Genomic DNA, 27,673 nt, shown 5'->3' on the forward strand with positions numbered 1-27,673 from the left:
TTTCAGTTGTTATTTTTCTTTCATTTCTGATTTTATTTATTTGAATATTTGAATCCTTTTCTTTTTTTGAAGTGTCTAACAAGAGGCTTATTGATTTTCAAAGAACCAGCTCCTGCTTTTATTGATGTGTTCTTTTTAAAAAATTTCTCCCCAATGTACCCCTGGGGATAAAAATATATGTTTATAAAAAATAAAAAATTATATTAAAAAAAAAATTTCTGTATTATTTATTTCTGCTCTGTTCTTTATTATTTCCTTCCTTTTGCTGGTTTCGGGTTTTGTTTGTTCTTTTCTAGTTCCTTTAGACGTAAGGTTAGGTTGTGTATTTGAGCTTCTTACTGCTTGAGGTAGGCCTGTGTTGCTATAAGCTGCCCTCTTAGAACTGCTTTTGCTGCATCTCAGATTTTGAATTCTTGTGTTTTCATTTTCATTTATCTCCCTATAACTTCTTAATTTCTTGTTTGACCCTTATGTTGTTCAGTGGCATGTTATAACCTTCATGTATTTGTGCTTTGTCCATATTTTTTCCTGTGGTTAATTTCTAGTTTCATAGTGTTGTGGTCTGAAAAGACGCATGGTATGACTTAGACCTATTTCAATTTGTTGAGACTTGTTTTGTGGCCTAACATGTTATCTGTTCTGGAGAATGTTCCATATGCGCTTGAAAGAATGTGTATTCTGCTATTTAGGATGGAATGTTCTGATTATATCTGTTAAATACATCTGGTCCAGTTTGTCATTCAAAGTCATTGTTGATTTTCTGCTTAGATGATCTGTGCATTAATGTAAGTGGGGTGTTCAAGGCCCCTATTACTGTATTACTATTGATGACTTCCTTTATGTTTGTTATTAGCTGCTTTATGTATTTGGGTGCTCCCATGTTGGGTGCATAAATATTTACAATATTTACACCATGTTGGCAGAATTTGAGTGAGCTTCTTGTCGGATTGTCCCTTTTATTAAAATGTAGTATCATCCTTTGTTTCATGTTACAGTCTTTGTTTTAAAGTCTATTTTTTCTGATAGAAGCATTGTCCTCCTCCCAGGCGCTTTCTTTTGGCAAACATTTTCATGATAAATGTTTCTCCATCCCCTCACTTTTAATCTTCAGGTGTCTTTCAGTCTGAAATGAGCTTCTTGTAGGCATCATATATAGATGGATCTTTTTTTTTAAATCCATTCTGTCACACTCTGTCTTTTGATTGGAGCAGTTAGTCTATTTATGTTCAAAGTAATTATTGATAAACATGAATTTGTTGCCATTTTGTTATTTGTTTTGTGGTTGTTTTGTAGTTTTTGTCTGATACTTCTCTTGCTTTTTTTGTGGTTTGTTGGCTTTCTTTAATGATATAGTTGAATTCCTTTCTCTTTATTATTTGCATAATGTTACTCGTTTTTGATTTTTGGGTACCATTAGGTTTGTATATAACATCTTCTGCATATATTAGTCTATATTAAGTTGATGGTTGCTTAAGTTTGGACTCATTCTTTTCTCCTCTCCCTAATACATTTTAGGTATACAGTGTCATATTTTACAACTCGGTGTGTGTGCATGTGTATGAATCCCTTGATTAGTTTTTACAGATATACTTGTTTTTATTTCTTCTGTTTTTCCTACTTTTCATACTCTCAGGAAAATGGTCTTTCCTTTCCACCCAATGAACACTCACTTAGTGTTCATGAACTTCTTCAATGTTTCTCTGAGAAAACTCTTTATTTCTCCTATTCTGAATGGTAGCCTTGCTGGTTAGAGTATCATTGGCCGCAGGTTTTTTGTTTGTTTGTTCATTTGTTTGTTTGCTGTTTTTTTCTTCCAGCACTTTGAATATATCATTCCACTCCCTTCTGGCCTGCAAAGTTTTTGCTGAAAACACCGCTAAGCCTTATGGGATTTCCCTTATATGTAACTGTCTTATTTTCTCTTGCTGCTTTTAAATTTCTCTCTTTATCACTACTTTTTGACATTTTAATTACAATGTGTCTTGGTGTGGAGCTTCTTGGCTTACTTTTGAGGGCCTCTCTGTGCCTCCTGGATCTGGATATCTGTTTCTTTCCTCAGATGAGGGATCTGGATATATATTTCTTTCTCTCAATGAGGAAAAGAGCCATTATTTCTTCAAATAAATTTTCTTCTCCCTTTTCTCTCTTTCTTCTTCTGGGATCCCTATAATGTAAGTGTTATTATACTTGATGGAGTCACAAAGTTCCCTAAGTCTATTCTCATTTTGTGTAATATTTTTTTCTCTCACCTGCTCTGCTTGATTGCTTTTTATTACTCTGTCTTCTAGGTCACTAATTTATTCCTCAGCTTCCTCTAGCCTGTTATTTTTCCATCTAGTGTATTTTTAATTTCATTTGTTGTATTTTTCATCTCTAATTATTTTTTTTAAATCTCTTTGTTAAAGGTCTCACTGATGTCCTCCACTCTTCTCTCAAGTCCTATATCTTTATATCATTACTTTTAAATTCTCTATCAAGCATATTATAACTGTTCTGCTTAGGCTTTTGCTGTGGTTTTGTACTGTTTTTTCATTTCAGATATATTTCTCTGTGTCCTCATTTTGCCTAACTCTCTGTGTCTGTTTCTGTGTGTAATGAAAGTCAGCTATCTCTCCTGTTCTTGAAGATGAGGTCCTGTAGTGTAGTTTCTTCTACTCCCCAGAACCCAGAGCTTCAGGGGATATCTCCTATGTATGCTGCATGTGCTGTGCTGTTTCGTCCTGGTCATTTTTCTTTTAGTGCAGTCATCTGCCAAGGCTCTCAATTGCCTGTTGTGGGCAGTATTTGGTCACCAGCTGGGTGGAAGACACTACTTCAAAAAGGTGTGCCTTCGGCTTTACCAGCACCCACTGTTGCCACTGCTAGGACCAAAGACCCACAAAACATGTGGGTTGGGAAACACCATGTTGGCAGAATTTGAGCGAGTATTCTGAAAGAGGGGACCTGACATGCTGGGACTGAGGCAGGTGTAATGGAAATTGCCAAAGTAAGGGGTGTTGGGAAGGTTAGGGTTAGTAAAAGCAGGTTAGGTAGCAATTTGTAGGCGCTGCTCTGGTTCCTGCAGGTGGCCATGTGTTTATGCTAGCAGACAGGAGAGGGAAACAGCCTGCCAGCTCCTTTGTGCGTGGTGGAAGCTCACTTCAAGACTTGCTCTGAATTGAGTGATTTATTTCCCCTCTTGTATGCCTCAGGCATTTTTTAAAAATTAATTTTATTTTTTCAGTGACCCAAGATTCATTGTTTATGCACCACACCCAGTGCTCCATGCAATACCTACCCTCCTTAATACCTATCACCAGGCTCACCTAACCCCCCATTCCCCTCCCCTCCAAAACCCTTTGTTTTTCAGAGTCCACAGTCTCTCATGGTTCATCTCCTCCTCCGATTCCCCCAAGTTCACTTTTCTATACTTTCAGTGCCATCCCGATCAAAATTCCACCAGCATTTTTCAAAGTACTAGAACAAATAATCCTAAAGTTTGTATGGAATCAGTAAAGACCTCAAATTGCTGAGGAAATGTTGAAAAAGAAAAACAAAACTGGGGGCATCACGTTGCCTTATTTCAAGCTTTACTACAAAGCTGTGATCACCAAGACAGCATAGTACTTGCACAAAAACAAACACATAGACCAGTGGAACAGAGTAGAGAGCCCAGATATGGGCCCACAACTCTATGGTCAAGTAACAAAGCAGGAAAGAATATCCAGTGGAAAAAAGACAGTCTCCTCAATAAACGGTGCTGGGAAAATTGGACAGCTATGTATAGAAGAATGAAACTTGACCATTCTCTTACAAAAGACAAACTCAAAATGGATAAAAGACCTAAACATGAGGCAGGAATCTATCAAAATCCTGGAGGAGAACATAGGCAGTAAACTCTTCAACATTGGCCACAGCAACTTCTTTCAAGATATGTCTCCAAAAGCAAAGGAGACAAAAGCAAAAATGAACTTTTGGGACTTCATTAAGATCAAAAGCTTCTGCACAGCAAAGGAAACAGTCAGTAAAAGAAAGAGGCAACCCAAGGAATGAGGGAAGATATTTGCAAATGACACTGCCCCTGGCATTTTTTTTATTTATAAAATTTTTAATTGCTTTTTTTTGGTATCTTCCTGTTTGAGTTTTCTATTTTTTGTTTTTGTTGTATAAGCTCCTATTTGTACTTTATGGATGCTGTCTTCTGATTTATTTAAAGATTTTAAACAACAAAATTTTCTGATTATTCAAGTATTTCTCATTCCTTGAATATAAAATCTTCTTTGGTTATAGTTTTAACCTATGTTTTGTGTTAAAGATAGGTTTTAAAATTATTCTTTACATAAGGAAATATTTCCAAAGTACACATAAGGAGAGATTAGTATAAACACCCATATTTATACCTCCAGGAATAAAAAAATGCTAAAATTTTGTTATAAATACTTTAGATTATTTTAAGAGTAATAAGCATTATAGATACTTAAAATTTATATTTAAATATGCTTAAAATACATTTTTTTAAAATTTCTTTTCAGCGTAACAGAATTCATTGTTTTTGCACCACACCCAGTGCTCCATGCAATACGTGCCTTCCTTAAGACCCACCACCTGGCTCCCCCAACCCCCCACCCCCCGCCCCTTCAAAATCTTCGTTGTTTTTCAGAGTCCATAGTCTCTCATGGTTCACCTCCCCTTCCAATTTCCCTCAACTCCCTTCTCCTCTCCATCTCCCCTTGTTCTCCATGTTATTTGTTATGCTCCACAAATAAGTGAAACCATCTGATAATTGACTCTCTCTGCTTGACTTATTTCACTCAGCATAATCTCTTCCAGTCCCGTCCATGTTGCTACAAAAGTTGGGTGTTCATCCTTTCTGATGGAGGCATAATACTCCATAGTGTATATGAACCACACTGTGGAAAGAACGAAGATGCCCTTCGACAGACGAATGGATAAGGAAGATGCTCCTGGCATTTTTAAAACTGCTGCCTTTATGCTGTATATCCAAAGGCTGTTAGTCTTGTTGTCTCTTTAAGGGCAGGAATTCAACTTTCTATCACCTTCTTCTCCCAGAACTGAGCTTACTGACTTTTAAAATTCCAGGCTTTAAGTCCCACTGGTTGTAAGAATTCACAGAATTCAGTGTCTCTTGCTTTCAAAAGCAAATGCATGAGGATTGTTTTTTCCTGTGTGGGCTTCCCAGTGTGAAAGTTTGTTTCTTTTCCTTCTCTGCACTGTGGCTCCCTCCCTCCCTTGGACTTGTGAGGTCCCTCTAACTCCATACTACATCTTTATCTTCCCCTTTTTTTTTTTTTTAAGGTTTTACTTATTTAAAAAAAAAAAAAGATTTTACTTATTTATTTGACAGAGAGAGACAAAATGAGAGAGGGAACACAAGCAGGGTAAGTGGGAGAGGCAGAAGTAGGCTTCCCACTGAGCAGGGTCCCTGGTGTGGGTTTCAATCCCAGAACCCTGGGATTATGACCTGATCTGAAATGCTTAACGGGGAAGCCACCCAGGCACCCCTTCCTTCCTACCTTTTTTGATATCACCTCTGCCTTTGGTTGGAGAGTTTGTTCTGCCAGTTTGGGGATCATTTTCTAGGTTATCTATGCTGATGTGAGGTTGTTTAGTTGTATCCATGGGATGAAGTATGTTTAAGGTCCTTTTACTCTGTTATCTTCCCAGCCTCATGTTTCACTTGCTTTGAGGTATGTTTAGATGAGCAATATTTGTTAATAAAGTAAAATAATTTACCAGGGTTTTTTTTTTCCTGGTGAGTTTTTGTATCTTGTTTAAGAATGCCTCCCTTATCCACCACCAGAAAGATATTAGACTATAATTTCTTCCAAAAGTCTAGAATTCTGTTTGTGACCTTAATACATATGGAGCTAATTTTTGGTTGAGTTGCATATCATAAATTGAATGCTTTTCCTACCCCTACTCCCTCTCAATATGGCTAACTAAGTGTCAGCTCTATTTTTTTAATAGTCCCTTCTTTTTCAATTGATCTATTATGTCACCCATTCCACACAACATTCTATCTTCGGATCTTTTCTAAATTCTACTGATTATTTTGCCTATCCCTGCATCAATATAATATTATCTTAATTACTATAGCTTTAGTTTGAGTATTTATATCTGTTAAAATAATTTTCTTTCCTCATTTTTCTTCTTTGAAAGTATGCTGACAACTGGCCCTTTTTTTTTGTACATAAATTTTACAATCATATTATCAAGTTTCAAAAGTATTCCTGATGTGGGGCGCCTGGGTGGCTCAGTGGATTAAAACCTCTGCCTTCGGCTCAGGTCGTGATCTCAGGGTCTTGGGATCAAGCCCCGCGTTGGGCTCTCTGCTTTGCAGGGAGCCTGCTTCCCTCTCTCTCTCTGCCTACTTGTGATCTCTCTCTCTCTCTGTGTCAAAAAAAATAAATTAAAAAAAGAAAGTATTCCTGATGTGATTTTATTTTTATTTTTTAAAGATTTAATTTATTTATTTGTCAGAGAGAGAGAGGAGTGAGAATGAGCACAAGCAGACAGAATGGCAGGCAGAGGCAGAGGGAGAAGCAGGCTCCCTGCCGAGCAAGGAGCCCAATGTGGGACTCGATCCCAGGACGCTGGGATCATGACCTGAGCTGAAGGCAGCTGCTTAACCAACTGAGCCACCCAGGTGTCCCTCCTGATGTGATTTTAACTGCTGTTGTGTAAGATATCCAGGTCAACTAGGAAAATTGCCATTTTTATAATATCATCTTTCTATATGAGAAATATTTGACAAATTATTTAGGTTTTATTTAAAGTCGCATTAAAATATTATACATTTCTATGAATAGTTCTTGCATATCTCTTGTTTCATTGTTCCTAGGTACTATTGAAAGTGATTTTTAGATTGTATCTCCTGATTATCTTAATTATAACTTCTTGTCTCTACTTTTTCCCACCTTGAAGAATCTGGTTTTAAACCACTTACAGTTATTTTAAGCTATAATAATGAGAATTAACCCAGCTATATCCAAATGAATACATTAAGTTCTCCAGTCTTTTGTGCTTCCCTTTTCATTACCGGGTTACCCTGCTCTAATAAGACAAAGTCTTTGATGCTCAGCAGACACTTGTTAAATGCTAGTCACCACTTCACCATGCCAACATTCTCAGATTTTTCTAGGGTCAACCTCAGAACAACAACATTTATATTTAAATAGGAGAAGCCAGTGTTTGCCTTTCCCATCTCTTTTGCAGGAAAAGCCAATATGAAGCACCATGTTCCAGTTTCTTCACGGGCATCTTGTCTCATCCTCATCTATCCCAATCCCAAATTGGATCCCAAAATGCCTTTTGCATCCCAAAAGGTATTTTAACAGTTCTGAACTGATTCAATTAAAAATAATAAGTGGTAGGATGGTCAATGGAGTTTGAAGACTCCCATTTATTGTATTTCCTGCTTGGAGAAAAAAAGCACAAATTGGTGCCAAAAAAGCTCAACCATAAATAAATGTTTAACCTTGCTTTTTCAATGTCTTCCAAACTTAAGATAAACAATAGACTGATTTGACTATATATAAACATCCTTCAAGATATTCAAGAAATTCAAGGGTAAGAAATGAGTTTATTTTGGGCAAAATGTCTAATCTATTTGACATGTATGAACATTAGGTCCTTGTGACTAAGGTATATTAACTCTGATGTATAATATGGAGAACACTGAATACATTTTATGTTAAAATAATAGAAAGTAAGACACTCCATTAGATGTAGCTCTCACTGTAGAGGAAAAATATCTCACTTCCATTTTTTTTCATTACCTCAGGAATATTAAATGCCAATGTATCCAGGCAACAGGATAAGAACACTTATAATCTTATTTGTGTTATTAAATTTGCCATTCTATTACAAAAAGAGATGTATTAAGCCAAGAAACAACTTTATTATATCTAAGTTGAAAAAAATACATATAAAATGACCTCTACCCAACTGTTCAGTTTGGGAGCCATGTAGAGTAAAGGAGTGAAGTGACAGAGACCTAGTCTGACTATATCTTCAAGATCTTCCTTACTAAAATTCAGACTTCTTGCTGAAGAAGAAAGGAAAGAGGATAAGAGGTGAATTCTGGAGAGAAACCAAGAAGGAAACAAATCCATCTTGGGGTCTGTAGAAGAAGAGGCAACAACTAACATTTTCTAAGTGTTTAATACGTGTGCAGGTCTCTATAACTTGAAAAAAACCCACAAACTTTAATTTGCATTTATTTTAATTATAGCAAAATAGACATGAAATTTACTATCTTAACAATTCTCAAGTGTTTAATTTAATGACATTAAATACATTCACATTTTTGTGCTACCATTACTACCATCTATCCATTGAACTTATTTCATTTTACAAAACTGATAACTCTACCTATTAAATAATAATTTACATGCTCCCTTCTATCTCAGCCCCTGGCAGTTACCATTCTACTTTTGGTGTCTATGAATTTGACTACTTGAAATAGCTCATATTCTTTTATAATTGGTTTCTTTTACTTAATATAATGTCCTTGGAGTTCATCCATGTTATAGCATATGTTAGCGTTTCCTTTTTTAGGCTGAATAATATTCCATTTTATGTCTACATCACATTTTATTTATCTAAATTATCTGGTAATGGATACTTGTGTTACTTCTAACTTTTTGCTCTTCTGAATAATGCTGTTATGAATATGGGTTTAAAATATTTGTTGAGTCCCGGTTTTCAGTTCTTTCGGGTATAAGGTATATAGCCAAAGGTAGAACTACGGGATCATATTATAATCTTAAGTGTAATTTTTTGTGAAAAATACAAGAACAACTTCCACTGAGTTGTATTTTTGTATAATCCTACCAACAGTGCACAAGCATTATTTTCTGGTTTTTTGTTTGTTTTGCTTTGTTTTTTAGTTGTTGTTAGTAGTCACCTAATGGATGGGAAGTGATATCTCATTGTGGATTTTATCTACATTTCCCCAGTGATTAATGATACTAGCATCTGTTCATGTGCTTACTAGTCATTTATATATCTTTGGAGATATGTCCATCTAAGTCTTTTGCCCATTTTCTCATTGGATTATTTATTTTCTTGTTGAGTTGTAGCCATTCTTTATATATTCTGAATATTGACCCATTATCAGATTTATGATTTCCAACTATTTTCTCCCATCCTATGAATTGTTTTTTCATTCTTGGTCATATCCTTTGATGCACAGAAGTTTTTAATTTTGAGGTAATATAAACTATCTGCTTTTCTTTTGTTGCCTGTGCTTTTGGTATCATATCTAAGAAATTATGGCTAAATCAAATGCCAAGAAAATTTCCTCCTATGTGTTCTGCTATATTTTTATTGTTTTAAGACTGTGTGGGCTAGATTGGCACTATGCCCAAAATTCTTTTGTTGAAGCCCTAAACCCCAGTACCTCAGAATGTAACCACATTTGGAGATAAAGACTTTGAAGAGGTAATTTAGTTAAAATGAGATCTTCAGCATGAGCCCCAGCCCAACCCAATATGACTGATATCACTATAAGAAGAGAAAACTTGGATACAGACATGGGCACACAGAGGAAAGACCATGTGAGGACACAGCAAAAAGGCAGCAATCTACAAGCCAAGGAGAAAGGCCTCAGAAGAAACCAAAGCTGTTGAGAACTCATCTTAGACTTTCAAACCTTCAGAACTATGAGGAAATTAATGTGTGTTATTTAAGCCACAAACTCTGTGATATTTTATCATGGCAGCCCTAGCAAACTAATACAATGTCTGTGGAGTTTTGTTTTATTTTGGTTTTGAATTAAACTTTTTATTTTGAGATAATGTAGATTTACATGCAATTGTGTTATTCATTGTGTTTCCCTTAATGGTAATATCTTATAGAAATAGAGTATACCATCACAAAGAAGATCCTGATATTGAGACAATTCTGAAGTATTCATATTTACCCCATTTTACTTTTAGTTGTGTGTGTGTCTGTGCGTGTTTCTAATTCTGTACAATTTTATCACATGTGTGTCTTCACATATCAACCTCCACACCTGAGATATTGGACATTTCTATTGTAAGATCCCTGGTGTTACCTTTTATAGCCCCAAATACTTAACTCCTGGCAAAATGCTAATATCTTCTCGATTTGTATAATTTTGTCATTTCAAGAATATTATATATATGAAATCACACAATATAAAACCCTTGGGATTGGTTTTTTTTTTTTCCTGCTCATCATAATTCCTTTGAAATTCTTCCAAATTGTTGCTTGTATTAATAATTCATTCTTTTCTACTGGTCAGTAGTATTCCATGGTTTATATGTACCAGAGGTTATTTACCATTTAACCATTCACCTGCTCAAGGACATCTGAGCTGCTTCAAGTTTTGGGCTCTTAGCTCAAGTCTACATCTTTACTATTAGTTTCTTTTTGTTTTTCCTGTTTCTTGCCTTACTGTGTGCTGATCAAACTTTTTTTTAGGATTCCATTTTAATTTATTTATACTCTTTGTGGTATTTCCTTCCATATTATTTTATTTAGTAGTTGCTCTCTATGGAGGTTTTTAAAATTAATTTTCTCAATCTCCTTTTAAGGTAGATATTACTAGATCTATATCACAGATAAGAAAACTGAGGCTCAGGAATAGTATGTAGCATATCTGCCAGTAAGCAGCTCAGCTGGAATCAGATCCTAAATCTCTCTGATTCCGGAAGTACTAATCTTACTAGCACTATATACATAGCTTGCCACTGACCTCTGGGTAAAATAGGAAAGCTTACCCATTATGAATCATCTTTATCAGGGAGGAAGTCCATAAGATCAGGCAGCACTGAAGAAGAATCTGAAGTATCATAACTCAAGACTTTTGCTCTTATTTTTCTCTAGGCCATGATGCCTCTTTCTTAGCCCCCTTCTACCTACTGAAGCCCAATGTACTGCAATACAGCCTCCTTTGTGAATCCTTCCCTGATTGCCTTACCTCTCTGCAGTGGAAAGTAATTTTTTGTTTTCCTTTGGTTTCTCCAGAACAGTTTGTTTATACCTTTCCTCTGGATTCTGGCTAGCTATTTATATATTTCTTGCTTCCTGTCTTGATTGGAAACTCTTTGAGGAAATAAACTAAGACATAATTCATTTTTGTCACTGCTACAATGTCTAGCATATAGTAGTTGATCTAGCAAACATTTGTTGAGTTCAGTGGAACTGAAATAGGGCTCAGAGCTCTGTGTAAATCTTCTGAGTATTTGGAAGGAGAGTCAATATGCACCTGTGTAGATAATGATCATTTAGTTAGTTACTTGGCAGATTATACCTTTTAAGTGTGTTACAGAAAATTTTTAAGAGGAGAAGAATTAGTAGAAAGCAAATTAATTGGATTTCTTAGTGGGTGAGTAATTCCTCATTCCTGCTTGGAAAATTTCTCAGGTCAGTAATTAGGAAGTTTTCATTTTTTATATTAACTGAAGCTCAAATTGCTGGTGCTCAAAGAAAAAAGGAGAAGATGTTTTTCTTTTAATTATTATAGATCAAACACTGAAATATCTCTTTCAGAATTGTCTCTCTAAAGGGCAAGGATAAGCTAGCAAATGTTTGCTAAGCTCAGATATTTAAAACCTACTCTAGGGGAAGAGAAGTCGTTTAGTTGACATAATGACCCCTTTATACATTTAAGCAGTGCTTAGCTTTATGAAGCCATAAAAATATATGTACAGTAATATACTCATTTCTCGTTCTAAAACAACCACTATAAACCATGATTTGTAAGAGTTTTAAACATAACTGCTTTCCTAGGAGGACATATATACGATTTATATTGCTGTACTTGTCCTTCCTAAGTGCTTCTCGAAGTCCATTTTCTTCATGAGTTATAGCTTTTCGAATAGAATGGAAGTACTATTGAACATTGTTAATGCAATTCTATTTTTAAAATATAAATTAATTTTGATTATTTGAATATGACCAGTCAAAAAAGGAACAATTACATGAACCCTTATTTTTAATTTAACTAGGATAAATATATACACTACAATGACTACATCTCTAAGCTTAAAAATCATAAATCTTTGGGGCACCTGGGTGGCTCAGTAGGTTAAGCTTCTGCCTTTGGCTCAGGTCATGATCTCAGGGTCCTGGGATCAAGCTCCATGTTTGCCTCTCTGCTCAGCAGGGTGCCTTCTTCCCTCCCTCTCTGCCTACCTCTGCCTACTTGTGATCTCTCTCTCTGTGTCAGATAAATACATAAAATCTTAAAAAAAATCACAAGTCTTAGAGTTAGAAGAAATCTTGACTGCATCTCAGTATTTCTAGCTGGAATAATCTGCTTATAACTGCACAGAATTGTAAAATGACCTACGATTCATAAATAAAGCATGCACACTGCTTTGCATTTTATGAAATATATTTAAATGGTGATGATATAGAGTGCGGATTTGGAGACTAACCTTAAGGAAGTGGTCTGATCTGGTCAATTTCATTTCTTTCTGGCTAGTATCTATTCTTGATGACCCATTACCTATACAGTACCAACATATTGTTTTCAACATGTGTCCACCTCTTCTGCCCCCGTGATCTCCTTCTGCCCCCTCCCCCACCATGCATTTGTGCTTCCCTGTCCATTTCTTTATTTACACTGTTTTGCAAGACAAATCCACTTTTCTTCTTTACATCAAACTAAAATCCTCTTAAATGTCAGCCTGAGTCTCGTGTCTTTTATGAAAACGTTTACACGACAGCATTTAGAAAGCCCCTTTTCTCAAAAGTGTTACTTATTCATTCAACAAGTATTTGAGTTCATGGGCACTTTGCCACCCACAGTAAACTATATTCTCTGTCCATAGCATTTTCAATGGTGGTTTTTATCTGTGCCCCACAGAGTCCTTGTGGGTGACCTAGGGATAATTTAGGTTGGCCAGGATGCTGGTGACATATGGTCCTTTCTTTCCACTTTAATCAGTTTTACTTTTATCAGTTTTACATAGGGAACTGGCATGCACTCATATACAGGTTTGTGCTGATTTTCTTTAGTGACTGAAAACTGTTTTAATGAGGGAAATAGAAAAATAAGCAGATAATTACAATTGACTAATTCATTATGCCTATATATACAGTTAGGGAACAACTGTGAGGGGCACAACTTCTTATTTTTGTTGATGAACATACCTATTTCTCTCCAACTTTCCTTGAAAGCTTTTCATTAACAGGAATTATACCTTTCACTAGAATCCATGAGGGCAAGATGGTGCCTGTTTTGCTTGTTGTTGTGCCCCAGATACCTAGAACAGTGCCTCATCAACTATAGGCACTGAATTATACTGGTTGGATATAAGAATCTTACACTTTATTTGCTTCATTTTATCTTCCATATACAGTACACATAATAAATGTTCATGACATATTTGACAAATGAACAAGTGATTTTTGAAGAAAAAGATTTGTCTTTCTTACATGAAAGAAGCAAGACAAGGGAATTAGGTTATAAAATGTGTAGAGAAGAGAGGGTGGCACAAAGACAAAAACAGGTCTTGGATGGCTGTGCTCCTCTGAAATTCCTTATCTGAAAACCATTTTCTATATGAAAATATAATTTGAAGTTAGTTCTTCTTTCATTGGTAATATCTTTTTATTTTATGCATTCTTTTGGCTAAATTATAATTTTATCTCAGTTTTAAGATTGTTACTTTTTAAAATTTTTTTTTAGTCTTTATTAATTTTTTATTTTTTATAACTTTTAAAGCTTTTATTTATTTATTTAAGAGCACAAATGCAGATGGGGAGGGGCAGAGGGCAAGGGAGAAGCAGACTGCCTGCTGAGCAGGAAGTCTGGAGTGGGGCTCAATCCCAGGACCCTCAGATCATGACCTGAACAGAAGTCAGACACTTAACCCTCAAGGGACCCCTAAGACTGTTACTTTTGAAGATGCTTTTGATAGGCAAAAATAAAGACAAATATTTTTTCAGAGATAATTTGCTTTATATCACCATAAGATTTAGAACCTTACCTTTAGTCAAATGACCTCAATGTCTCTTTTTTTCTAAGTGTCATTTAGGGCAAGAGTAGCAGGGGACACTACAGGTAAGAAGATGTGTCCTGCTTCTATCCTTATCAGAAGTAGGGTAGATTAGCCATGGCAAGGAGCAAATTCGGGAGATTTCATTGGGTAATAGCAAGGGAGCAAGTTCAGCAAAAATTAGTTGAGGTGAAGAGAAAATGGTCATTCCCATTAATACACAATCAAGCTTTGAACAACCCATGCTATATTATATATTATAAATTAATGCCCCCAAAGGGACTCTTGTATGCCAGACTTGGATTTTGATACATCTGTTCATGTGAGAATATTTGAAACCGATACATAGCTTGCTGACTGCCAGCCAAAAGTTGTTTAGCAGCAACAAGGTCTTTCTCAGTAGAGAAGGGCAATGTTTGTGCAATTATTCTATATATTATTACAGTGTCTTTCAAATTCTATTTCTTCTAGCCCCAGGTGTTTTGCAAAAAGTTATTGCTTGTTTAAGAAGATGAGGTAAAGAGGTAAGGATGATAGAGTTAGGGAGTAAAGGTGACTTGGCACTCAGTCTTTTATTTACATTTGGGACATCATGTAAGAATATATAAAAAGGGGACAGGGTGACCAGTAAAAGACATTTGAAAATTGTTGCCTTTTTATACAAGAGTGACCAGTAAAAGACATTTGAAAATTGTTGCCTTTTTATACAAGAGTGATCATGGAAAATCATAGGTATCATACATTTAACATTGACACAAAGATAGAAAAAACAGTAACAAATTTATAGACTGAGTTTGATGCTAACTATATAAGCTAGTTGACCACGTACTGCTTGATGGAAGAAAGGGAAAAATAAAGTACATTTAAAAAATGACACAAATATGCCATGAATGTGTCTAACAAAGGAGATGTGATGAGGGATTTTAAAACCATTTTTAAGCTTTTGGGACATATGCAAAATATTTTCAAGCTTCCTGTATAGTTTTAGGAGTATAGAATATATGAAGGAAAAGACCTCCACTATAAATCCAAGCAGGCAAAAACAGCTCTGCTGAAGGGGCCTCAAAATCTCAGCACTGGGTGAAAAATTTTGTCCCTGTAAAGAGGGTTTTGACCCAGGTATATTTTAAGACTGTCTCTGGAACCACAGACTTTGATATACAGGGCGCTTCAATGCTGGCACTACTTGGTAGGATAATTCTTTATGATGAGATACTGTCCTGAGTGTTGCAGGATGCTTAGTAGTATCCTTGGCCTCCATCACTAAAACCAGTAGCACTGTCCCCACTCCATCCCTTTGCCCACTTAAATGGAACAAACAAAAATATCTGTAGACAGTGCCAAGTGTCTCATGGTGGGGAAGTCACCCCTGTTGAGAACTGCTGATATCAACTGTAAGATCAACTATGATTGATATAGTACAATCTCAAAGTGATGGTAGGATTGTTTCACATATTTTCTAAAATACAGAAATCTAAATAAAACAAAAACATTATTGATTATAGTAATTGTCTTTCAGCAGATTAGTTCCCAAATTATTATATTTTAAGTCTGGTTTTCTAGGCATTATTTTTAAATGGGCAAATTTAGCTGAGACTGTTCATTAATACTGTGTACTTTGTTCATTTATAAGATGTCATTCTACTGCTATTACATACTTAAGTTCTGTGTTTTATGACCTATAAAATATAAGAACAAAGTGAGAGGTGTATATTTTCATTGTGAATCTTGGAATATTCTTTATAGATAAGGTAAAGCTATAAAATACTGGCTATTAAATAAGAATTGTCCATAAGTTAAAAACTCCTGCTTTTTAAATTTATTTATTTAATGGACAGAGATCACAAGGGAGAGAGGCAGAGAGACAGACAGAGAGAGAGGGGGAAGCAGGCTCCCTGCCCAGCAGAGAGCCCGGGGCTTGATTCCAGGATCCTGGTATCATGACCCGAGCCAAAGGGAGAGGCTCAACCCACTGAGCCACCCAGGCACCCCCCGCTTTTTAAATTTTTAATAAAATTTCTAACTCTGTCAAATTAAAAGTTGTGGTGACTTAATTTTTATTCTGTGAATAATTTACAATACAGGAGGATCTTATAACCTTCTCAACAAATACTAAGTAAGCACCTGCCAAACACAAGCCTTAGAGACTGAAGTAATGATGAAGGTGAATTCAGTGCCTTCCTATAAAAATCTCTGTCTGAACTCTGTGTTTTCCACTTTTCCTATTATGTCTTCTATATTAATTTTTCTAACTCCTTATTCTGTTCTTACATATCCAAGGCTTAGTGGCCAGACAACTATTCTTCACTGCTACAATGTGTTGGTGATAAAACCGACTTTTATAAGTTTAATAACTAAATTTCCTAACCAGATTACTTCTGAGCTCCAGACCGTTGATTCCAACTCTTCACAAGGCAATTCACTTCAGTTTTCTATTAGCACCAGAAGTGCAAAAAATCAAAATTATCTTCATCCTGCTCTCCATTCCCTATGCTTCAATCAAATCGGCTTGTAAGAATTTCTAGTCTGCCACATTGTGGGAAACAGAAGTCTTGATGTTTTTAATTGCCATTTCCATAGGCATACTCCAGATCTGATCTATAACAATACTTTTGTCTCATCTCCCCAGTGCCTACCAAAATAAGGTATATCTTGGTCATTTTTCAAGGCCCCTTTTCAACTATACTAAGCCTACTTCTATATTCTGTTTAATATAAACCCTTAACTCCAGCTAGCCGACTTCCTATTGTATGAACCTACCGTGTACATTCCTGCTTTTCCACCTTTAGCATGAATGAGTTAAAAAATATTTGCTGCTAGAAAAATGAAATTGGACCATTTCCTTACACCACACACAAAAATAGACTCAATGGATGAAGGACCTCAATGTGCGAAAGGAATCCATCAAAATCCTTGAGGAGAACACAGGCAGCAACCTCTTCGACCTCAGCCGCAGCAACATCTTCCTAGGAACAACGCCAAAGGCAAGGGAAGCAAGGGAAAAAATGAGCTATTGGGATTTCATCAAGATCAAAAGCTTTTGCACAGCAAAGGAAACAGTTAACAAAATCAAAAGACAACTGACAGAATGGGAGAAGATATTTGCAAATGACATATCAGATAAAGGACTAGTGTCCAGAATCTATAAAGAACTTAGCAAACTCAACACCCAAAGAACAAATAATCCAATCACGAAATGGGCAGAGGACATGAACAGACATTTCTGCAAAGAAAACATCCAGATGGCCAACAGACACATGAAAAAGTGCTCCATATCACTCGGCATCAGGGAAATACAAATCAAAACCACAATGAGATATCACCTCACACCAGTCAGAATGGCTAAAATAAACAAGTCAGGAAATGACAGATGCTGGCGAGGATGTGGAGAAAGGGGAACCCTCCTACACTGTTGGTGGGAATGCAAGCTGTTGCAGCCACTCTGGAAAACAGCATGGAGGTTCCTCAAAATGTTGAAAATAGAACTGCCCTATGACCCAGCAATTGCACTATTGGGTATTTACCCTAAAGATACAAACGTAGTGATCCAAAGGGGCACGTGCACCCGAATGTTTATAGCAGCAATGTCCACAATAGCCAAACTATGGAAAGAACCTAGATGTCCATCAACAGATGAATGGATCAAGAAGATGTGGTATATATACACAATGGAATACTATGCAGCCATCAAAAGAGATGAAATCTTGCCATTTGCAACAACATGGATGGAACTAGAGCGAATCATGCTTAGCGAAATAAGTCAAGCAGAGAAAGACAACTATCATATGATCTCCCTGATATGAGGAAGTGGTGATGCAACATGGGGGCTTAAGTGGGTAGGAGAAGAATCAATGAAACAAGATGGGATTGGGAGGGAGACAAACCATAAGTGACTCTTAATCTCACAAAACAAACTGAGGGTTGCTGGGGGGAGGGGGTTTGGGAGAAGGGGGTGGGATTATGGACATTGGGGAGGGTATGTGCTTTGGTGAGTGCTGTGAAGTGTGTAAACCTGGTGATTCACAGACCTATACCCCTGGGGATAAAAATATATGTTTATAAAAAATAAAAAATTTTAAAAAAAAGATTATATCAATCTTGCTTAAAATCTTCTAGTGCTTTCCATTGCCGTTAAACTAAATAATACGTCTCATGGCAATTTCTTCAAATTTAACTGGGCAACAGTGTATTTTTATTTACTAAGGTTGGAAGTTCTAAAGCCACTTACTCAGCAACTGGCAACCTCTCCCAAAGCCTCCTTCAGGCATTAGTTCTTGCTGTTCTCCTGTGTAAGATGTAATACTACAGTTGACTGTATGCTTCCTCTTCTCTTTGTTCATGCTTCAGTTCAAATTTCATCTTCTCATACAGGACTTCCTTTATTTCCTAGCACAAAACGTACCCCGCACCCTCCACCTTTGCCTTCTTTTACTTTTTCTATAGAATTTCTTTTCATGTGTAATTAATGTGCTTGTATTCATATCTATTTTCTGTCTCTTTCATTAATATAGGAAAAGGTCTTTCTCTGGCTCAACCTCATCTTCACAGTTTTGAACAAACTTTATACACACTGATATCAAATACTAACAAATATGTTATTGAATAATTCAATGAAATATTTAAAAATATTTATTGAATAATTCAATGAATAATTGCATGAGCAAATAACTGAATGAATAAATGCATGTCAAGAACAGATCAAAAGATTCTGCTTCCATGATGACCAAGTAATTCCTGTTAAACCAACTGTCTTGCAGATAACTATAATCTATAGACATCCTCATAAAAAAGAAAACAAAACACTGAAAAAAGCATTACTTGAGAGGCAGACTCCGTCCATGCCATAAATCAAAATCATATTCTCATGATAGCTTTTTATCCAAAAGTATGAGTCATATTTTCCTGTTTCTTATCATGTCTAGAATTTTTTTGTTGAAAAATTAATATTATAATAGATATATTGTGGTGACTGGATTGTGTCGTATTCTTATGATGATTTTGGTTTAATGCTCTAATAGGCAGTTAACTAACTTACCTAATTCACACTGCAAAATTTTTCTTCCTCATGCCATGCAACCACTAGATTTCATTACTTTCTTAGCTTAAAAGGCTTTAGCTTTCTGCTGCTGATATAAGAATATCAGTTCTGTTGGGAAATGTACTCAGTTTAAAAAAAAAGTTACAAACTTACAGATCTGGCCCAGTACAATTAAAGCCTTTGTCCTTTCTCATTAGGGACTTTGGAATATTTGCTGTAAATGAACACTTCAGTTAATGTTTTGGGCAATTAATGCTCAGATTTTAGATATTTCCTCCATAGTTCTCTTGATGATTAAAATTACCCTTTAAATTCATGTTATTCAGACCTGGGTTTTTATCTCTGGAAGTTGAACTGATAAGGTGAGTTTTTCTTTTCTTTTCTTTTTTTATGTTCAGTTAGCCAGCATATAATACATCATCAGTTTTTGAAGTAGTGGGTTCAATGATTCACTAGTTTGTGTACCATTGTGTATCACAAAATTTGCCCTCCTTAATACCCATTCCTCCACAACCCCTCCCTTCTGTAACCCTCATTTTGGTTCCCTGAGTCCAAGGTCTTTCATGGTTTGTCTCCCTCTTTGATTTCTTCTCATTCAGTTTTCCCTCCCTTCCCTTGTTTGTATTCCACATTTGAGTGAAACTGTATGAGAATTGTCTTTTTCTGTTCAGGTAAGGCTTTTCTACTGTCCATGCCCTCCTGCTATAGCTGTGGAGATTTGACAGGGCCCACAGGCCAGAATCCTATCCTGTCATAATTCTAATATTTAGTTGCAGATTTTCAAGTTTAAACTCTCATATGACCTCTTAGACTCTTAAGTTTCCTTAATTTTTTTTATATTTTATTCAGATTTTTAAATCATTGCCTCTGAGAGGTTTCACATAACCTCTTACTCCTACTATCATTACCATATCTCCTTTAAGTTTTAATTTTGTTTTGAAATAATATTTCTGGGTCTCAAACACCTCTTACTTTAGAAAATGCTAATATATTACAAAATGATATATTTTCTCTATCATCATCCTTTTAGAAATTGCTGAGTTTCCACAAAATACTTTAAATTCTTCATTAAATGTTATATATCAATATATATTACTTTATATTCTTATTATATACAAATACATTTGTATTTGAATTTTCATTGAAATTAATCATTCTAACCAAATTAGATAAAATTTAAATATCTTTAAAGTCCTGTTGATTTTTTAAATGATATATATCTATTCTATGTTAATAATATTACACATGGAAATTCTTGCTATAAAGTCATGATTTACAGTAGAGTAAGAGTTATTCCAAGGATCAGATTGACACAAAAATTCTGATTGGTCAATAACTAAATAACCATTCTTTTTTTTTAATTTTTAAATTTTTAAAATTTCTTTTCAGTGTACACTAAATAACCGTTCTTAGGCAATGGATGTGAAACTATTAACCACCTTTCAAATTTTTGCATTATTATTTTAATCTTGAGTGAGACGAGACCTTAGATATTTTGATAATAAGGTTTTAATACTTGATAACATGCCCATACCATGGGCAGGAAATCTATAATTTGGGTTCTTATCTTCTGTTGGTCAAGTTACAAAATTCTTTCAAATTAGATTTTCATTTACTCTATGGTAAACTAGAGGTCTATCAATATTTGTAGAGGGTATGCTTGTGTTCTGAGTTAATCCTCCCTTCAGGATTTAGCCACCTTAGGCACTTATTCTTCCACTCACCAAGAAGGTTCACTGCTAATGGCCCACAGAGTTGCCTTTTTCGATTGTTGTTTTAGTGCTTAGGCATTTGTTCCTCTTCCTGAAATTATTTTAACATTACATAGTTCCTGGTTTACTGTACTATATGTTTTTTTACTCGTAGCCCTTTAATCCATCTGACATCTTTCAGCTATTTATATGACAGTCATACTATTTAGAAATATGATTTGTTTCTTCATATCTGCTGGTGAAATGCTGATTTTCTTTCTTCTTCCCTTCTTTCCTTCTCTCATTTCATATAGTTAGAGTCCATTTTTATAATTCCTAGTTTTGGGGGTTAATTTTCTCCTCTATTGCCAACACCATGGATTTTAATTTTACTATAAAGTTTTAATTTCCTTGAAAGAGTAAAATTTATTTTCTTCTTACCCTGAAATGATTTTTTTTCCTTTTAAAACATGTGTGCCCTGTTCCATCTCAATAAGACTATAAAAATAACTTTCTAAAATGTATTCTGATACCTATGGTAAATAAACCTGAGTGGTATCTTTTTTTCTGAATGTCAATTGTGGTTTTTGTTTACTTTTACATTTCATCTTAATAAGAATATTGTTATTTATTTTTCTACTTGCTCATCAAAGAAAAGGGACCTGTCAAGACCCAATACTTGCCCCAAATAGTGTGGTTTTCCTCTTGGTTCCAAATACTCTGTACTTAAATGGTGATTAAAAAAAAAAAAAAGCTACAGAATTACAGCTGGACAGAAGGCCCAATATCCAGAGTCTGCTGACTATATGTAGATTGCAAGTAACCTGACGTAAATTTTATCTCTTAATTTTCAGTTTTCCAACACTTTAAAACTTAGTAAGTGTAAAATCACAACCCCCAGCATGTATGCCAAGAAGCTTCTTATTGCCGCTATCTCCCCTCACTATCTTAAACCCATTGGTTTTCTCATAGCTGTGTCTTGGAAAGGTGAGGTGGTTTTGCTAATGAAGCAAACAAAGGTTTTATTGATCAAGAATTGTGATTTCTCAACCCAGCATTATGACTCTTTCAGTTAATAAGATTGCCTTCAAAACTTGTCTTTTTTCAGAGTTGATACTTTTTTCTTTTTCTTTTCTTCTTCTGCATTTCTCTTGTTCTTTGTGTGTGTGTGTGTGTGTGTATGTGTGTGTGTGATTGTTTGAAGGAACAGTGTGAAGGGCAACTTCAAGAATACTAGTTAAAGGGACGCCTGGGTGGCTCAGTTGGTTAAGCAGCTGCCTTTGGCTCAGGTCATGATCCCAGCGTCCTGGGATCGAGTCCCACATTGGGCTCCTTGCTCAGCAGGGAGCCTGCTTCTCCCTCTGCCTCTGCCTGCCATTCTGTCTGCCTGTGCTCGCTCTCTCCCCCTCTCTCTGATAAATAAATAAAATCTTAAAAAAAAAAAAAGAATACTAGTTAAATATCAATTAAGCTGCAATTAGTTTACTCTTAACATCAAAGTAAGAATTTCCTACTCAGAGAAAAGAGTGGGAGGAGGCATCTTCATAAAGAGAAATACATGTTGAAAGACATAGTAGTGTGACAGAGTGGCATGTTTGGCAGACACAACCATTTTGGTGCAGGTAAAGCAACATGTATGGGCAGTGGAAATCATGTTGGAGGAAGAAATGTAAATGACTAGCTGGCTTCAGATGTGCAAAGCTGTACATGTTTATGTATGGGTTCTGTGGTTAGTGAGGAAACACAGGCATTTGTCAAAGTGGTGGTGTGAGTATTCTATGATTTGAGACAGGTGGTGACCCTGTGAAAGATGCAGAGGAAGAAGAGGTGCAAGAGTGACAAATTAAGACTCTATTACAAGATTCTGAGTATCTTAATAGAAGCCCTAAAGCATGACCAGTGGAATTTGAGAAATATTTTAGTCACAGAATTAAAATGACAATTTGATGGAAGGAATACATTTTCAGAAATGGGGGGAAGCCTTCAGGTTGGAAAGAGAATTTGAGGTAGAATGTGACTAATTGAGAAGTAACAAGCTATGGGAGAACAAATTGTTTAAATCTTATGGAAGTCAATTTGCCAATTAAGATTATACATAGTATATTGTATATATAATATATTATGTACATATGTATATTATGTACATTATATATTATAACTATATATATATAATCTTTGATCTCATAAGTCCACTTCTGTGCACTTAAGTTATTCTTGTGCACATGTTAAATAATTTTATACAACTTTATTACCAGAGTGTTATTTATATCAAAAGACTGGAAATAATTATAATATGTATCAGTGGGAAATTATTTAAATAAATTATGATATTTCCATTCATTGAATTATAAAGCAGTCACTCAAGTTTAAAAAAAAACATGTTTCAATGTATTGGTATAAAATGATCTCAACTGGTTTTTTTCAAGAGTAAACCTCTTTCTTTCATAGCTTTATTGATTATATACATAAGCTATACATGTTTCCAGTGTAAATTTTGATGGATTTTAGAAAATATATATATATATGAAACCATCTTTATAGTCAAATTAGTGAACATATCTGTCACCTCTTAAAATTTCTTCATACTCCTTTTTTAGTCTCTTCTTCTTTCTTATCAACCCTCCTTCATCCCATTCTGTGTTGTCATTGATCTATTTTCTGCCACTATAAATTGATTTGCATTTTATAAAAGGTATATGTAAAATTATATGTTATCTTTTTAGTCTTGCTTCTTTCATTTAGTATACTTATTTTGTGATTTAGACATGTTGCATGTATCAATAGTTGATTCCATTTTATTGGTGAATAGTATTCCATTGTATGATAAGCCACAATTTTTTTGGGTTAAGTCTCTGCTTTCAGCTCGGGTCATGATCTCAGGGTCCTGGGATCGAGCCCCACATCAGGTTCTCGGCTCAGCAGGGAGCCTGCTTCCTCCTTTCTCTCTGCCTGCCTCTCTGCCTACTTGTGATCTCTGTCTGTCCAGTAAATAAAAAATAAGTAAATAAAATTAAAAATATTTTTAAAAATTTTTCATGAACACTTAATTGCAGTGCTTTTATGGATGTATGGTTCCAATTATCTTGGTTAAATACCTAGAATAATGTTTGAGGTAGTATGGTAAATGTATGTTTAACATTTTATGGAATTTTCAAATTATTTTTGAAATAGTTTTTACATTCCCACCAGCAAGCAGTGTATGGGAGTTTAAGTTGATGCACAAATTCTTCAAAACTTTGTATGGTCAGTATTTTAAATTTTGGCTATTTACTGAGTATGGTGGACTTTCATATGGAATTCACTTAAATTCCCCTAATGATTGTTTAGTTGATTGTATCTTTATGTGATAATTTGCTATCCATATATTTACTAATTCAAATATTTAGCTCAAGGAATTACATACTCTAGATATAAGTGCTTTTCAGATGTTCATTTTGCAAATATTTTCTCCCAGTTTATGAAATACATTTTCATTTTCTCAAGAGTATTTTGAAGAGCAGAGATTTTAATTTTGATAAAGTCTAATTTGTTAACTTTCCTTTTATAATTCATATATTTTATGTCACATATAAGAAATCATTGTCAAACTTAAAGTGATTAATATTCTCCTTTGTTTTCCTCTAGAAATTTTATAATTTTAGCTTTTACGTATAGATGTATGATCTATTTCAAGTGAAATTTTGCATATAGTATGAGTCAAGGATCTAGTTTGACTTTTTTCTTTTTTCTTTTTTCCACATATGGTTGTTTAACTTCTCAGCATCTTTAATTGAAAAGACTGTTCTTTCACTCATTGAATTGTGTAGGCATTTTTGTTAAAAACCAATTGACTGTGTATGCCTGGATATATATCTAGACTTTCTGTTCTATTCCCTGTTTCACACTCTGAGATTTAGTACCCATATCAAAAAAGAAAAAAACTGCTCTGCAAAACTAGAAAAGTATGTGCCAGTCAGAGTCCTGGCAGGATACAGTTGGAACTCCTCAAAGCGATTTCAATGAGGGGAACTTTGACAAAGACTTGCACAGGAAGGAAAACCCAGAAAATGACATTGGTAGTATTAAAGAGAAAGTCCCTTGGACCTCTGGGGCAAAATATGCATCAATGAATTACCACCCTCATTTTAAACATCTAATTATAATATGTAGTAACCATTTGTGAGGAAAGGTACACAGTGCCTTAAAAAGACATAGTTGGGAGTTAGGAAGTGTTGATCAAAAAAAAAAAAAAGTTATTTGGGTAAATGGCAATCCAAGTAGAGGGATTATTGTATATGATGACCATCTAATAAAAGGTAGAATGGTACATTTCTTTTAAAATTCCAGAATGTGAGAAGGAGAGCAGCCAAAAGTGAACCTGGGGAGACAGGCAGAGGCCAGGCTACATAAGGCCTTATATGTCAAGTGATAGATATAGATCTTTATTCCAGGAGTTACAGGAAAACATTGAGGAGTTAAATGATAAGTGAAGAATGATATAATATGATTTGTAATTTGAAAAGAATTTTTGATAAGCCCCATCAAGTTTTTCACAGTATAAAATGCAGAGAACTTATTTAGGAAGCCAGTACAATAATACAGATTTAGAAATGCAACGGTGGAGAATAAAGTAAAATCAATAGGATTTCGTGATGGACTCAATAGAAACAGAGAGAAAGGTAAGCTTATTGAACTTTCAGGAATACCTGTGATATATTTACTTCCTATCCCACTGTACTGAATGTTTTGTAAGAACAAGGTCCATTCTGAGAACTGACAAAGCCCCTCTGGGCTGAGACCAGCTCTGACTCTATTAGCATTCAGATCTTTTTCTTTTCTTTTTCTTTTTTCTCTTCTTTTCTTTTTTCTTTTATTTTCTCTTATTTTCTTTCCTTTTCCTCTCTTCTCTACTCTTCTCTTCTCCTCTCATCAATTTTTTCCTTTTTTTTCTTTTTTCTGCTCTCCCCTGGTCTTTTCACAGTGCCCAATCTCTACAGACTGCATTTATTCAACTGACTTTTAACTGGGTTCAGCCAGTACATGGTTCTTGCAGGAGATTGAAGGGTGGAAGGAAGTCAAGGTAATTTTCTTTGTCTTTGCTTGGGTGACTTTTCTTTCTCTTTCTTTTTTTCTTTCTCTTCTTTTCTCTTTCTCTTTTTCTCTGTCTTGAGTGGTGTTTCTTTTTCTCTTTCTCTTTCTCTCTTTTTCTCTTTCTCTGCTTTGGTGATGTTAGTTTCTCTTTCTCTTCTCTTTGTCTCTTTCTCTTTTCACTTTCTCTGCCTTAGATGGTGTTTCTTTTTCTCTTCCTTTCTCTTTCTCTTTTCTTTTTCTTTGCCTTAGATGGTGTCTCCAGCCAATGTGTGTATGTACAGCAGCAGTTCACACCAGGCAGGGTTGATATATTTTCTAGCTTTCTCCAGTGACATCAGCCCCTAGAATTTCAAAATGCTTCCTCCCCTTGTCTATGCAACCTAGGTTGATAGTAGTTTCCTGCTGTTGCTAATTTCTGGGTTGTCTTTATACACTTAACTTGGCTTCTTAGACATCTCGTTACTTGTATAACAAAATCTCCTTTAAGTTCATTCTTAGGGAAGTTTCTCTTTTCCTATTTGGACTTTGAGTGATAAACACCTCAAGACTTAAATCTAGAATTAATAATTGTAGATGTTTAAGATTTGCATCATGGGCTTGGCTCTACTCTTCCAGGTCAATGCCAAGAGGTACTCTCTATGGATTAAGAAAAGCAGTGGTATAATAAATTGAGCACTGAGCTTTTTTGTTTCACTAGGCAGCCCCTTAAATCATAGATCTTTTTTTTCCCCGAAACAGAAATATTTTTTTTTATATTTTTATTTATTCATTTGACAGACAGAGATCCCAAGCAGGCAGAGAGAGAGGGGGAGGAAGCAGGCTCCCCGCCGAGCAGTAGAGCCCGACGTGGGGCTCAATCCCAGGATCCTGGGACCATGACCCAAGCCGAAGGCAGAGGCTCCAACCCACTGAGCCACCCAGGCACCCCCCGAAACAGAGATATTTTAAAGAGTGAAAGTGTTGTTATTATATACTTAGCCAATAGGGATCCATTCTGACTTGGATCTTAGATTACCATGGCTTTATGCTTGTCCTTCATAGTACCCCAACTGCATACAGCAAACATTCTTTTTTTTTTTTTTTAATTTTTTATTTTTTATAAACATATATTTTTATCCCCAGGGGTACAGGTCTGTGAACCACCAGGTTTACACACTTCACAGCACTCACCCAGCAAACATTCTGAACCAGATAGTCAGCTTTTGCACACGATTTTGATTTCTTTTAAAATATTATTCCAAATTTACTATTGAAAGTTATAAACAATAATATGAAATGATAATTTTATCAAAATCTATGTTATATCAACAATTAGACATTTACTAATCACCTGCTAAATTAGAGGTATAATGTCATGTTTTCACATATAATAATTGATTTCATATCCCTTATTTGTCACAATAAAAATTTAGAAATTGATGCAGAGAGAGGTTAATCCAATTGCAGAAGGTCATTTTAATAGACCATAATTTCTCTCTTATGACCTGCTATAGACAATCCATTTTAATTTGGCATTCTTTAGACTAAATCTATCTTTTTTTAAATTTTCTTTTCTTCTATTTTGGTCCAGTTAGGCCAGATAATTAACTAGACATCAAAGAGAAATGACATATTAGGTCATGCACTTGATGGAAAACAGCAATATTATAATTAAAATATTTCAACATATGGAGACAAAATGGAAGTGTCTGAGGGAATTAACATCACACTGAAAGACTAAGCCTTTTCTGTGATAAAATGTAACATGTTGAACAGACTAAAAATGTTTCTGTATTAGTCAGCTTTTAAAGTTTCATCCAACAGAGACCAATTTTGGCTAAGTTATTAAAATAAATTTTTGAAAGGAAATTGGCATCATATGATCTACAATAAATTCAGCTTTTAAAAGCTATTCAGTT

The 27,673-nt window shown here is 35.1% G+C and overlaps 1 long non-coding RNA gene across 5 annotated transcripts in view; it reads left to right on the top strand.

Annotated features, from left to right (window-relative positions):
- The window catches only part of LOC309870970, a 248,047-nt gene that overhangs the window by 89,055 nt on the left and 131,319 nt on the right, over positions 1 to 27,673 (top strand). For 4 of the 5 annotated variants that reach the window (XR_014314905.1, XR_014314906.1, XR_014314907.1 and 1 more), the window contains one exon: positions 7,216 to 9,808. This is a non-coding gene — a long non-coding RNA (uncharacterized lncRNA). Of the gene's footprint in view, positions 1 to 7,215; positions 9,809 to 27,673 lie in introns of those variants that run through there. The other variant, XR_014314909.1, reaches the window with a different exon arrangement.

The sequence above is a fragment of the Mustela nivalis genome, assembly GCF_964662115.1.
Source record: "Mustela nivalis genome assembly, chromosome: 1".
Taxonomy (NCBI): domain Eukaryota; kingdom Metazoa; phylum Chordata; class Mammalia; order Carnivora; family Mustelidae; genus Mustela; species Mustela nivalis.